Source organism: Macaca mulatta, chromosome 1, assembly GCF_049350105.2.
Source record: "Macaca mulatta isolate MMU2019108-1 chromosome 1, T2T-MMU8v2.0, whole genome shotgun sequence".
Classification (NCBI taxonomy): Eukaryota; Metazoa; Chordata; class Mammalia; order Primates; family Cercopithecidae; genus Macaca; species Macaca mulatta.
The window spans coordinates 180,128,954-180,144,323 of NC_133406.1; the positions used below are offsets into that span (position 1 = coordinate 180,128,954).

General features: G+C 37.5%; 1 long non-coding RNA gene across 1 annotated transcript in view; it reads left to right on the plus strand.

Moving 5' to 3' along the window:
- The window catches only part of LOC114672213 (uncharacterized), a 111,415-nt gene extending 97,798 nt beyond the window's left edge, over nt 1-13,617 (plus strand). The window contains exon 8 of the long non-coding RNA XR_003722434.2: nt 12,298-13,617. This is a non-coding gene — a long non-coding RNA (uncharacterized LOC114672213). The remainder of the gene's footprint in view (nt 1-12,297) is intronic.
- Nucleotides 13,618-15,370: the final 1,753 nt, after the last annotated feature.

A 15,370-nucleotide genomic window follows, 5' to 3' on the forward strand; every position in this document is an offset into this window, starting at 1 on the left:
TAACTTGTTGGTTATTTCTGTCAAAAGTGCATAACCTGAAACTAATAATAAGAAAACACCAGAAGACCCCACAATGAGAGGCATACTAAAATATACCCTAGTTGTTATTTTATTTTATTTATTTTTTGAGGCGGAGTCTTGCTCTGTTGCCCAGGCTGGATTGCAGTGGTGCAATCTTGACTCACTGCAACCTCTGCCTCCTGGGTTCAAGAGATTCTCCGCCTCAGCCTCCCAAGTAGCTGGGATTACAGGCTACTTTTTGTATTTTTGTATTTTTAGTAGAGAGGGGGCTTCACCATGTTGACTAGACTGGTCTCAAACTCGTGACCTCAGGTGGCCCACCCACCTCGACCTCCCAAAGTTCTGGGATTACAGTTCACTGCATCCAGCCAGACTTTTTTTTTTTCCTTTTCTTGAGACGGCATCTCCCTCTGTTGCCCAGGCTGGAGTGCAATGGCACAGTCTTGGCTCACTGCAACCTTTGCCTCCCAGGTTCAAGTGATTCTCCTGTCAGCCTCCCGAGTAGCTGGGACTACAGGTGCGCTGCCACCATGCCCAGCTAATTTTGTATTTTTAGCAAAGACAGGGATTCACCATGTTGGCCAGGCTGGTCTCGAACTCCTGACCTCAGGTGATCTGCCCACCTCAGCCTCCCACAGTGCTGGGATTATAGATGTGAGTCACTGTGCCTGGCCTATTTTGAAAGCAACATATAATCGAACTTTTTCTTTTGTGATAAAGAGCAATATAGGAACAAGGAGTGAAACACCAAGGCAATCTGACAGTTAAATGATACAAGTAGATCCATGTTAATTTCCTGATTTTTGTAATTATACTGTGCTTATATAACAGAATGTTCTTGTTTTAGAAAATACACATTGAATAATCAATGGTCATCTTGTCTGTAACTTAATTTCAAATGTTTCAATAAAAATATGTGTATATGTGTGAGTGATAAAACAAATGTAGTAATGTGTTAACATTGAAAAACGCTGTGAGAAGATCTCCTGGAATTCTTCGTATTATTCTTTTTAAGTTTTCTTTAAATCTAAAATTATGTCAGAAAGAAAGCTAAGGGCCATGTACAGTAGCTGATGCCTGTAATTCCAGCAGTTTGGGAGGCTGAAGCAGGAGGATTGTTTGAGGTCAGGAGTTTGAGATCAGCCTGGGTAACATAGTGAGACTTCATCTCCATGAATATTTTAAAAATCAGTTGAGTGCAGTGGCATGCACCTGTAGCCAGAAGTTCAAGGCTGCGGTCAGCTATGATTGTGCCACTACACTCCAGTCCAGGTCACAGAGCAAGACCCTATCTCAAATAAATAAATGAATACATAAATAAATAAATAAAGTTAAAGAAAATAAAAAGACATCTACTACAACCTCAGCTCTGGGACATTGAACAAATCCAGTCTTCTGAGCTCAGAGGCCATGTTGTCTATCCTCATGCATCAGGGGATGTGTGAATGCCTGTGTTTCCTCATCCTGACAGAGTTGCTCTTGCCTTATACCTGAGTCTTCTACTTATTACCATGAGGCAGGGGGTTCTATTTACTTAGATTTATATCTCTCATGTAATTTCAGTAACACTGATGAGCTTTGGTAGACAGTGCAGTACAAATGTGAAGTCTTAAATCTCTTAATTATCCTTTGTGAACTCACTTCTCACATCCAAAAGGGGATATAACAATACCTACCTCAAGGATTGTTATGAGAAATAAATGTAATCGTGAGGGAAAATATATATTTTGAAAGACATGGTGGTCTTTTAAAACAATGTTAATTGTTGCTCGAGACTGAATGTGTTTCATCTGCTATTCCTCATCTCCCCACCAAATTCATATGGTAAAACCTTAGTCCTCGATGCGATGGTATTTGCAGGTGGGGCCTTTGGGAAGTAATTAGGGTTAGATTAGGTCATTGGGATGAGGCCTTCATAATGAGATGAATGCCCTTATAAAAAGAAGAAGAAACATGGGATCCCTCCCTCAGCAGTGTGAGGATACAGCAAGAAGGTAGCTGTCTACAAACAAGAAAGTGAGCCCTCGTCAGATACTGGAAATGTGGAAGTAAATGTAATTGTTTCAACTACCCAGTTTCCCAGTCTATGGCATTTTTGTTGTAGCAATCCACACTGACTATGACAATTGTGTTTTTCTCTTTCCTATTGTATCTACCATGACATGTAGGTTAGGCGCTGAGAACATCTAAAGAATTTGAATGATGACCAAAGCTTTTTCGAAGATTGGATTAAACTACAATTGCCCTCTCCAGAGAATGGTCATCTATCCATTATGTACTCTGTTGCAAGTATTTCAGGAGGGAGGTGAGAATACATGAGGTTCACATAGCAGCAAAAGAACTACATGGTAGAAGAGGGCACCTCTTTTCCAACATCTCTTTATGCTAATGTTGTACATCTGCAGGATGCAAGAAGAGGACAAGAGCCTATTTTTGTAGCATTCTTGAGTCAAAGGCTTCCATGAAAAGCTTTAAGTAGCAACAAGCCTGGCACTGAAAAAGAAATATTTGGTTTGGAATTTGAGATTGTTAAAAATCATTGTAGACTGCGTTTCTGCTGTGAAATAAACTGATAAATGAATAGCATGTTGGGGCAGCCCCTGAAATGTCATTTACACAAACCTAGATGTTTTATAGTCAAGGAAAGTAGGTCCAGAGAGGGGAAATGATCTGGCCATGGTTTCAAAGTTATTTAGTGAAAAATAGAATGAGGAGTAGTTCTCCTGACATTTAGACAATAGAACCACCATAGAAAGGTGGTTTTATGATTCCATTAAGATTTGGATCATTTTTTCAAGCATTTGAAAGTGAGTGGTAAAATTTCTATTTTCATTATCTCTGGAGCAGTATAATAGAGTATTCTAGATATATAAAAAAGCCTTTCATCTAAAACATAAACAAACAAATTCCCCCAAAACCAATGAATAATATATAAAATGAAACTTCAGAATACACCATCTAAGTGGCAACAAAATAAGAAATCTTAAGAGCAATAAAAAACTTAAAACGTTAAAGCAAGAATCCAGGAAATTAAGCCAGTATAATTTTAAGGCAAAAGTGAAATAAAATTATAAAGGATGGTGTACTATTTATTTATGCTGATCACTGAATAGTCTCAGCTCTCTGACTTCTTGGCCCATAGTAAGGTTGTACTGCCTGGATTCCCATGTGACCAATTCTGGCCACTGTCTTGTGAGAGAAACTAATGTGTCTCTTTGGCTTTGTGCTAAGCATTTAATTGTCAGTAAGATCCTCCAGTGCTTGTTTTCTCTCTGTAGGATGATTGGCAATATTCCACATAGCATCTTCTTCCACATTTTCTGGTATATCATACCACGTGTGATATGGTTTGGCTGTGTCCCAACCCAAATATCATCTTAAATTCCCTCCTGTTGTGGGAGGGACCTGTTGGGAGGTAACTGAATCATGGGGGCAAGACTTTCCTGTGTTGTTCTTATGATATTGAGTAAGTGTCATAAGATCTGATGGTTTGATAAGGGGGAGTTTCTTGGTACAAGCTCTCTTCCCTTGTCTGCCACCATGTGAGACATGCCATTTACCTTCTGCCATGATTGTGAGGCCTCCCCAGCCATGTGGAACAGTAAGTCCATTAAACCTCTTTCTTCTGTAAATTGCCCAGTCTTGGGTATGTCTTTATCAGCAGTGTGAAAGTGGACTACTACAACATGGGAATTATGGGAGCTACAAGATGAGATTTGGGTGGGGACACAGAACCAAACCCTATCACTCCACACCTGTCCCCTCCCAACTCTCACGTCCTTACATTTCAAAACCAATCATGCCCTCCCCACAGTCCCCCAAAGTCCCAACTCATTTCAATATTAACTCAAAAGTCCACAGTCAAGGTCTCATCTGAGACAAGGCAGGTCCCTTCCATCTATGAGCCTGTAAAATCAAAAGAAAGCTGATTACTTCCTAAACACAATGGGCATACAGTCCTTGGGTAAATATAGCCATTCTAAATAGGGAGAAGTTGGCCTAAACAAAGGAGCTACAGGCCCCATGCAAGTCCAAAATCCAGTGGGGCAGTCAAATCTTAAAGCTCCAAAATGATTTCCTTTGACTCCATGTTTCACATCCAGGTCACGTTGATGCAAGAGGTGGATTCCCACTGTCCTGGGCAACTCCACCCCTGTGGCTTTGCAGGGTACAGCCTCCCTCCTGGCTGCCTTCATGGGCTGGCATTGAGTGTCTGCAGCTTTTCCAGGCACACAGTACATGTTGTTGGTGGATCTACCATTTCGTGGTCTGGAGGATGGTGGCCCTCTTCTCATAGCTCCACTAGGCAGCACCCCAGTGGGGGGATTCTGGGTGGGAGCACCAACCCCACAGTTTCCTTCCACACTGCCCTAGCTGAGGTTCTCCATGAGGGCCCTGCACCTGCAACAAACCTCTGCCTGCATATCCAGGCATTTCCATACATCCTCTGAAATCTAGGCAGAGGTTTCTAAACTGCAATTCTTGACTTCTGTGAACCCACAGGCTCAACACCAAGTGGAAGCTGCCAAGGCTTGGGGCTTGCACCCTCTGAAGCAACATCCTGAGCTATAACTTGGCCCCTTTTAGTCATGGCTGGAGTGGCTGGGATGAAAGGCAACAAGTCTCTAGACTGCACACAGCAGAGGGACTCTGGGCTTCACCTACAAAACCATTTTTTCCTCCTAGGCCTCTGGCTCTGTGATGGGAAAGGCTGCTGTGAAGACCGCTGACTGACATGCTCTAGAGATATTTTCCCCACTGTCTTGGGGATTAACGTTTGGCTCCTTGTTACTTATGCAAATTTCTGCAGCTGGCTTGAATTTCTTCTCAGAAAATGAGATTTTGTTTTTTCAGTTCCATTGTCAGGCTGCAAATTTTCCTAACTTTTATGCTCTGCTTCCCTCATAACACTGAATGCTTTTACCAGCACCCAAGTCACACCTTGAATGCATTGCTGCTTAGAAATGTCTTCCACCAGATACCCTAAATCATCTCTCTCAAGTTCAAATTTCCACAAATCTCTAGGGGATGGGCAAAATGCCACCAGTCTCTTTGCTAAAACATAACAAGAGTCACCTTTGCTCCAGTTCCCAACAAGTTCCTCATCTTCATCTTAGACTACCTCAGCCTGGGCCTTATTATTCATATCACTACCAGAATTTTTGTCAAAGCCATTCAACAAGTCTCTAGGAAGTTACAAACCTTCCCACATTTTCCTGTCTTCTTCTGAGCCCTCCAAACTGTTCCAACCTCTGTTACCCAGTTCCAAATTTGCTTCCACATTTTTGGGTATCTTTTTGGCAATGCCCCATTCTACTGGTACCAATGTACTGTATTAGTCCACTTTTACACTGCTGATAAAGACACACGTGAGACTGAGCAATTTACAAAAGAAAGAGGTTTAATGGACCTGCAGTTACACGTGGCTGGGGAGGTCTCACAATTGTGGCAGAAGGCAAGGAGAAGCAAGTCATGTCTTACATGGATGGCGGCAGGCAAAGAGAGAAAAACATGTGCAGGGAATCTCTCATTTTTAAAACCATCAGATCTCTTGAGACTTATTCACTATTATGAAAACAGCATGGAAAAGACCCACCCCCATGATTCAATTACCTCCCACCGGGTCCCTCCAACAACATGTGAGAATTACAGGAGCTACAAGATGAGATTTGGGTGGGGACACAGAGCCAAACCATATAAATAATCTTCTCAACATATATGAAATAAATACTATTATTATTTCCGCTTCATGAAAAAACTGAAGAAGAGCAAAAGTTTTAAGTAATTTGCTTCAAGGTCATAAAGTTACTAAATTACAGAACTAGCATTATTGTCAGTAAGAAAGAATATTACCCCTATTGTAAAGTCTAATATGCAATGGTATGACATATGAACATATTAATATGTATGAGGATATACCTAAATTTAAAAATGATGACACAAAACTACCAGATAATAATGATTAGAGAAGCTATGAAAATGAAATAGAACTAAAACCCTCAGCAAAAATTATACACAATTTGGAAAAAGAAGGAGATTAGATGTTCAAGTGTTGTAAGCTTCTCCCAGTGTTCAAAAGTAGAGCAAATACATAGATTTTTATTTTATTTTATTTTTTATTTTATTTTATTTGAGACAGCATCACCGTGGTGCAATCATGGATTATTGCAGCCTCAACTTCCCAGGCTCAAGCAATCCTCCTGCCTCAGCCTCCTTAGATAATTGTAAACTTTGTAAAATATTTGGCAAAATATTTATAAGTAGCCATACAAAGTTAGCTAAAAAGTGTATACTTTCCAACTGGAGAAGATTAAAGAATGAATAACAGAGAAAAGACTGAACCAATTTAAAGGGATGCAAGAATGTGGGAAAAAATGGGAAAAGCAAGACAAATAAAAATTAGGTGGTAGAAAGTAGAATTAGTAATTTCAATCAATATAAGTGAACTTACTCTTTATTTACAACACAAAAATTTTGAATGAATAACTTGATATCAAAATTAAAAATAGTAGAAGAAATAAGAAATACATATTATTTCTATTCATGTTAAAATTTTTAATGTGACATTAGCAAAAATAAATGAACAACAATCTAAAAATGTATAATACATTATGAATGTTTAGATTCTCCAAGACTGCAAGGTAGGTTTAATATAAAAAATCAATTAGTATAAATTCATTATATTAGCATTTGATTACAAAAAATGCATGACCTTCTCAATGGGTATAAAAGAAGCATTCACTAACATTCAATATCCATGCTTGATAAAATTTATGGTAACTAGAATGAGAAGTGACATTTAATAAGTACATGTTGAAATACATAGAAGATGCCATGTCCTGAATGTTTGTGTCTTCCCAAAATTTGATGTTGAAAACCGTCACCAGTATGATGGTATAAGAAGGTGGGTCCTTTTGAGAGGTAACTAGGTCATGAGGGTAGAATCCTCATGAGAAAGACTAGTGCCATTATAAAAGAGGCCCCAGATACCTGCCTTGCCCCTTTCACCATCTGAAGATACAGTTAGAAGGCAACTTCTATGACCCAGAAAGTATGTCTTCATGAGGCATTGACTCTGCTGGCACCTTGATCTTGGACTCTTCAGCCTCCAGAACTGGGAAAAATAAATTTGTGTTGTTTACATGCTACCCAGTGTATGGTTTGCTGTTATAGTAGCCTGAATAGACTAAGACACAAGACAAAAATGCTTACCATAACCACTTATTTTCAATACTTTTCTGGAATTCCAAAGCAAGAAGAAGACATAAAAGTTAGAAATACAGAAAAGGAAAGCATAATGTTGCTGTCATTATTCACATATACATTGTTTCCATATAAAATGTAAAGCATGTACTGATAAACTACTAGACTTGAACAGGAAACTTTGCAATGTTGATCAAAACAACATCTCCGTATAAAATTCAATTGCATTCCCAGGCCTCATCAATGAGAATTAGAAAATTTAATGTAAAAAGTGATATTATTTATAATAACTGCAAAAATACAGTCTATTCACCTCTCCATTAACATGTATACTTATAAGAAGAAATACAATAAAGATTTTATGACATAAAGAAAAATTATAAAACTTAATTTAATAACATTTAAAGAGATTCAAACCAATGAGAAGGTAAGGTATACCATGTTCATAAATAGAAAGAGTCCAGTAGTTTAAAGCTACCAAGTTCTCTCTTAAAACTTAAGTCAAAACTTACCAAGACTTTTGTACAACTTGACAAATTAATTCTAAAATTCTAAATTGATTCTAAAATTTTTGCAAAGGAGGAAAAGCTAACAACAGCCAAAACACCCCTGGAGGAATGGGAGGAGAAAGCAGAAAACATGTCCTATTGGATGTCAAGATCTTTACATAAAGCACTTCAGTTAGAAATGCAATTTTGACTTGAAGATAGAAAAATAAACCAATTAAATCAGAAGAGAAGTAGTAAAAACAGACTCACAAATACGTGTAAATGATATGTAATAAAACTTATAGTACAAATAATTGTGTAAAGACAACTTAATGATACTAGAAAAATAGTTATTTATATGAAAAAAATTGAATTAGATTTCTCTCTGTATATAAAAAATCTATTCCAGTTAAAGTCTTAAATTTTAAAGTGAGCCCTTTTAGATTTTATTTTAATTTTAGAAGACAATATAGGAGAATATTTATATGGCTTTTGGGTGGAAGAAAATTTTATAACCAAGACACAGAAGTGCTTTCACAACATAAATTTGTATCTATTTAACATTTCATAAAATAAACTTTTTTGCATTTGCTAGAATGACAATAATTTAAAAGCCTGCTGATAGCAAGTTTTGCTAAGAATGTAGAATAAAACAACTCATATTTGTTGGTGACTATTTACATTTTATAATCAATTTCGCATTTTCTTTTAATTTGTCCATGTGCCTGCCTTACAATTAAATAATTCCTTTCCTGGATTCAAACTTAAAAATAAATTTATAAATGTGCATGAGGAGTCAAGTACAAACATATTCATAATAACTCATAGTTAAGAGTGAAGCAAAAACAACAAAAAAATGACAATAAATACCACCAAAGAGGGAACAACTCAAATATCCACTGGCAAGAGTGAATTAATGCACAGCAGTACAAATGAACAAATGAATCAGATAAAGTTATATCAGTCAGCATGATTGAATAGCACCACTCATACAATATCATCCCACCTATATACAATACTAAAAATATGTTGTTTAGAAATATGTAGATTATTTTTAAAAACTATCAAGGAAAGAAAGGAAATAATAAATATCAAATTCAGGATAGTGATCACAGTTAGGAAATAGGGCAGGGAATGGAATCAGAAAAACATAGGCATTCTTAAGGTATTGGTAAGGTAATTTTCTTTTAAAGCTAAATGGTGGTTGTGTGGATGTTTATTTTATTTACTTTTTTACACTTACACATTTGTTACAAATATTCAGATTGGAGCACCTGTGTTTTAGTTTCATCCCATATATTCCATTAAATTGTTGATTTTCACCAAAAACCCGAGCAAAGTTTTGTCCTGTTAAAAGTCATGCTAATTTTAGATCTTTCCTGCTTTCTCTTGTGGGCATTTAGTGCTATAAATTTCCCTCTACACACTGCTTTAAATATGTCCCAGAGATTCTGGTACGTTGTATCTTTGTTCTCATTGGTTTCAAAGAACATCTTTATTTCTGCCTTCATTTCGTTATGTACCCAGTAGTCATTAAGGAGCAGGTTGTTCAGTTTGCATGTAGTTGAGTGGTTTTGATTGAGTTTCTTAATCCTGAGTTCTAGTTTGATTGCACTGTAGTCTGAGAGACAGTTTGTTATAATTTCTGTTCTTTTACATTTGCTGAGGAGTGCTTTACTTCCAACTATGTGGTCAATTTTGGAATAAGTGCAATGTGCTGCTGAGAAGAATGTATATTCTGTTGATTTGGGGTGGAGAGCCATTGTGGAAGAAGTGTGGCGATTCCTCAAGGATTAGAACTAGAAATACCATTTGACCCAGCCATCCCATTACTGGATATATACCCAAAAGACTATAAATCATGCTGCTATAAAGACACATGCACACATATGTTTACTGCGGCACTATTCACAACAGCAAAGACTTGGAACCAACCCAAATGTCCATCAATGACAGACTGGATTAAGAAAATGTGGCACATATACACCATGGAATACTATGCAGCCACAAAAAAGGATGAGTTCATGTCCTTTGTAGGGACATGGATGCAGCTAGAAACCATCATTCTCAGTAAACTATCGCAAGAACAGAAAATGAAACACCGCATGTTCTCACTCATAGGTGGGAATTGAACAATGAGAACACTTGGACACAGGAAGGGGAACATCACACACTGGGACCTGTCGTGGGGTGGGAGAAGGGGGGAGGGATAGCATTAGGACATATACCTAATATAAATGACGAGTTAATGGGTGCAGCACACCAACATGGCACATGTATACATACATAACAAACCTGCATGTTGTGCACATGTACCCTAGAACTTAAAGTATGATTTAAAAAAATGCATGCTACTATAGTGTTGTGTATAGGAAGATTAGAAATAACCTAAATACCCATCAATGTAGTATTGATTAAATACATTTTTTGAACAATAATAGAAGGAAATATTTTAAAACCATTAAAAATAACTAAAAAAAGTCATGCTAAAAATATTTCTTACTCAGTATTTATTTAACAATTTAGATGAACAATGATCTGTCTTAGATTTAGCAACTTTATCTTTTAGTCAAAGTTATCTATTACGGACAACTTAAAAGCAGTAAATTTTCTTTCCTTGTGGATTGAAAGCAACTTAATACCATCACACTGGAAATGGAATCTAAAATGGGAGAGGCTGCTAGTGCAGCCTTTGGGTTAAATTTCTTCTCTCTCACATTGGCTCATTCTTGTAGCCCTGAATCGCACATGCCCTTGTGCTAGCAGCAGTACTACCAACCCTGTCCTTTACCACGCCCACCAATGAGATTTTGACTGCTAAAATCCCCCCAATCAATGGATTTGCAACCATATCATGTGGATTTGTGGCTTTGCCTCTCCAATTACTAGCTATGTGAATTATCAACATTTACGTCAGGTGGTGATATGGTTTGGCTGTGTCCCCATCCAAATCTCAACTTGAATTGTATCTCCCAAAATTCCCATGTGTTGTGGGAGGGACATAGGGGGAGGTAATTGAATCATGGGGGCCGTCTTCCTCAGGCTATTTTCATGATAGTGAATAAGTCTCACGAGATCTGATAGGTTTATCAGGGGTTTCCACTTTTGCTTCTTCCTTATTTTTTTCTTGCCATCCATGTAAGAAGTGCCTTTCGCCTCCCACCATGATTCTGAGGCCTCCCCAGCCGTGTGGAGCTGTAACTCCAATTAAACCTCTTTTTATTGCCAGTTTCGAGTATGTCTTTATCAGCAGCATGAAAACAAACTAATACAGGTGGCATGATAGTGAATTATATGTGTAAATTTGACTAAAGAGATGACCAGATACCTGGTTAAAACATTATTTTGGGATGTATCTATGAGAGAGTTTCCAGAGGAGATGAACATGTGAATCAGTAGATTGTGTCAAATGGATAGTCCTTCTCAATGTAGGTGGACTCAACAGAACAAAAAAGTGGAGGAAGAGAGAACTTGCTGGCTCTCTGCCTGACTCCCTGAGCTGGAACATTGATCTTTTCCTGCCCTCATTGTTTCTGGTTCTCAGGCATTAGTCTCAAACTGGATTCTATGCCACTGGGTCTCTGGCTCTCAGGCCTTTGAACTACACATGTGTAGCTCCCTTTTCCTACATTTCTGGGTCTCCACCTTACAGACAGCAGACTGTGTAATTTCTCAGACTGCACAATTGCATGAACTAATACCCTATATTAAATCTCATTATGTATCGATACATCCTATTGATTCTGTTTTGGTGGAGAATCCTAATTAACGCAGTTGGAGTTGAGGAGGATGGAAACTCAGCAAGCAGTAGGAGAAGGGAACCTTAGCAAATGTGTACAAGAAGCCTACACTGACACTGTGGTAGGCAGAACAATGACTCCCAAAGATGTCCCTGTGCTGATCCATGAAACCTGTGAATATGTCACCTAACATGCCAAAATAGATTTAGTAGATGTGATTAAGGATCTTGAATTGGGAAGATTATCATGAATTATCAACTGGGTTCAACATAATTACAATAGTCCACATAAAAGTGAGATAGGAGTGTCAAGATTAGAGAAAGAGGTAGGATGACAGAGATGAGGCCAGAGTGACACCACTGTTGGAAAGGAGCCTGAGCCAAGGAATGAAGACAGCCTCTTGAAGCTGGCAAAAGCAAGAAACATATTTTCCTCTAGAGTCATCAAAAGGAATGCAGTCCTGCCAACATCATGGTTTTAGCCACGTAAGAGACATTTTTTGAACTTCCAACCTCCAGCACTGTAAAATAATAAATTTATATTGTATTAAGCCACTAAGTTTGTGATAATTTGTTATAACAGCAACAGGAAATACAGACACCCCTTGTGTGTCCCTGATAGTCCTTATAGACTCCACCTTTTGCCCCAGCTGCTATGGTAGTGACCCGTTCTGACTAGTTTTGTGCAAGTGCAACCAGCTGTGCCTTGCCCCTCATCTGTCTTGCAGCAGGCTTCTTTGCATTAACACAACCTGGAAATGCACGAGAGGTAATGCCCTGGGATTATTCTTAACCAATGAAGGATGATTGCTGAGGAATAAATATTTTTCTCCTTTTTTTCCTTAGGCAAAGAGTTCTAAGATGCATTTCACAACACTCTACAGAAGGAAGGTTGAGAGCCAATCATCTGCACCAGTGGCCAACTTAAATACATCCTTGTATCAGTTTTCCCTTATTTCCTGTTCTCCTCCCTAGACCTTCAGTCCTGTTCCTGGCAGTCACTTCCAGAATAAACCATATGCATGCCTCAGATTCTGATCTCAGAGGATACCGGACTAAGACAGAGATACACTATGCTGATTGCTCAACCTGCATGTTCTCATTAAATTGAAATATATACTTAGTAAGGTATTTATTCATATCTGCATGATTTTGTAGAGAAATCTTAGAGAAATTAATTCTTTTCAGAAGGCAAATAAAGTAACAGAGTAAGCAATTGATAAAACCTGGATTCCCCAAGTTAAACTGGTTGCAAAACCTGTATTGTTTCTTAATATACCACCCAAATTCTCGAATGGTATTGGAAGGGGTTAAATGAGATTATAAATATAAAATTATTGGTATAGTTAATTCTCAAAAATAGGCCTTCAATCTATAGAATCCCTTTGTAGAACTATCTTCAGGAAGGAAAGATACATCACCCTCCACCCCACCCTCAAAGAAACATGGAAAATTTAAACTGAGACTTCAAATCTTGGGCTCTGCACATCTTAGAATATTTTGTTTCTATGGAAAAGAAGCTTTGGAGAACGTGTATCAGTCAGAAACACTGTAGAGTGAGCACAGAAATCAGCCCATCACATTATGCCCCAAATGCTAAAGTGCTGCTGAATCTGATTGCCCTGCATTTTTAAGTGCTGCAAAATTCTGGGACTTGGGATCATCTGTCACTACAGGCTTGTCATATTCTGCTGAAATAAAACATATAGTCTAATTTGCAAAGTTCTCGTGTGGAAAGAATCCTAAAAATGTATATAACCTCTGTCCCAGCAATTCCATTAGGAATTTATCCAATCCAAAATCTAAAATGCAGAAGATCTACATATTGAATGCTTATGGCAGTGTTCTTTAAAATTACAAAAATTGAAAGCAACCAAAATCTTCAAAAACAGACTAATGGCTAGGTAGTATAACCATGCTATGAAATGTGGTAAGTGAATACTCAAAATTTGTTTTGTATAAAAAATTAATCATGGTATAACATTTGGCTATAAAATAGAATGAATTTGACTGTATTTTTTAAACCGGAATCTCTGCATGTTTGTGAACCTAAAAGATAAGACGGTAAATATTTAACTATATTTTTCTTTAATTGTTGGAGCTGTAAATTATTTTAATTTTCTTAACATTTTTTAATCTTCTCTGAAAATTTTATAATAATCTCTAATAATTTATAGCAAACAAAATCCACAATTTTAAAGGGTATTCTTTATGCCTTTTTATCAAGAATAAAAATATATATCAATGTCATTTCTTCAAGAATCCTAAAAAGTGTTATTACACCATTTAATACAGATACTTGAGTCATGTGCATTCTTAAAAGAGAGTGGAAGGAAAGGCAGGTAATATGAGTAGGCCTACTGCTTGGCATGATCAAGCAAATATAGACCCTGCAGGGGTATGTAACTTCTATATGCTAATCCCACAGGAGGACTCTTATCAGACCTGTTTGCAGCACATGCCCACTTTTAAACTCTATTAGGCTGCTTTCTGTTTTAGAGTACCTGAAACTGGGTAGATTATAAAGAAAAGAAATTTATTTCCTACAGTTATGGAGGCTGGGAAGTCCATCTTTGAGGGTGTGTATCTGTTGACAGCCTTCTTGCTCGTGGGAACTGTGTGGCATCCTGAGGCAGCGCAGGGCACCACATGGAGATGGGGCTAAGAATGCCAATGTGCTAGCTCAGGTCTCTTTTATTTTTATAAAGCTACCAGTTTCCTTTCCATGATAACTCATTGATCTATTAACCCATTAATCCATTCACCCATGAATGATTAATTCATTCATGAAGACAGAGCCCTTGTAATCTAATCATGTTTTAAAGCCCTCCCTCCAATACTGTCATAATGGGTATTAAGTTTCAACGTGAGTTTTGGAGGGGACATTTAAACCAAAGCATAGACCAATGCCCATGTCCAAAATATTAGGCTACTTTGACTATCTAAGGGTTACATTACTCTCTCCAAGGCAGTGGCAAGAGTGGAGGCCCCCTGTTGACAGAAGATGACTGTGCTGGGAGATACAAGGTTACAATCAAAGTTCCACTAACAAAAAAAGCCTTTTATAAGCCTATTTCTAAATTTTTTTCTGGTGCACACCTTTTTTCTCTGTACACACCTTTTGTTTCACATAGAACTATAGGCAATATTCTGAAATAATATATGCTGGTTTACAATCAGTGCTTTTGTAAAAAGTGTTTCTTCAACTTGGAAACACCAAGAAATATCCACCTCCCTCAACTATAAAATTTCTGTTTTTTCATTCCGCTTCCTCTAAGAAGTTTTTCCTTACTCCTGCTGATAGATGTCTACGTACTTTGTATATTACTCCACTTTCCCACTATAGTGTAAGCCACTGACAGCATGGGGAGTTGTATCATTTTATGTTTATATCCCCAGCTTCATGCAAGGCCTTCCATGTATACAAAGCATTTTAAAAGTGTGGAATAAATGTTGACTAAACCGTCAGTGTTCTGAAAAGATATATGATAGGGAAAAGAAGAAATTTTCAATAAATTAACCTGGACAAAATGGTTACTTACATATGGAGACATTGAATTTCTACCTCATACTTTACAAAACAATCAACTCCAAAATAAATAAAGACTTAAATGTCAAGCAAAACTTTTTAATTTTTACAAGAAATAACAGATAATGATAGCTTTCTGATTATGGAGTAAGGAAGGATTTGTAAATAGGGATTCTTAAAAAAGGAAATCCATAAAATTTGCAGCACTATTCACAATAGCAAAGACTTGGAATCAACCCAAATGTCCATCAGTGACAGATTGGATTAAGAAAATGTGGCACATATACACCATGGAATACTATGCAGCCATAAAAAAGGATGAGTTTGTGTCCTTTGTAGGGACATGGATGCAGCTGGAAACCATCATTCTTAGCAAACTATCACAAGAAC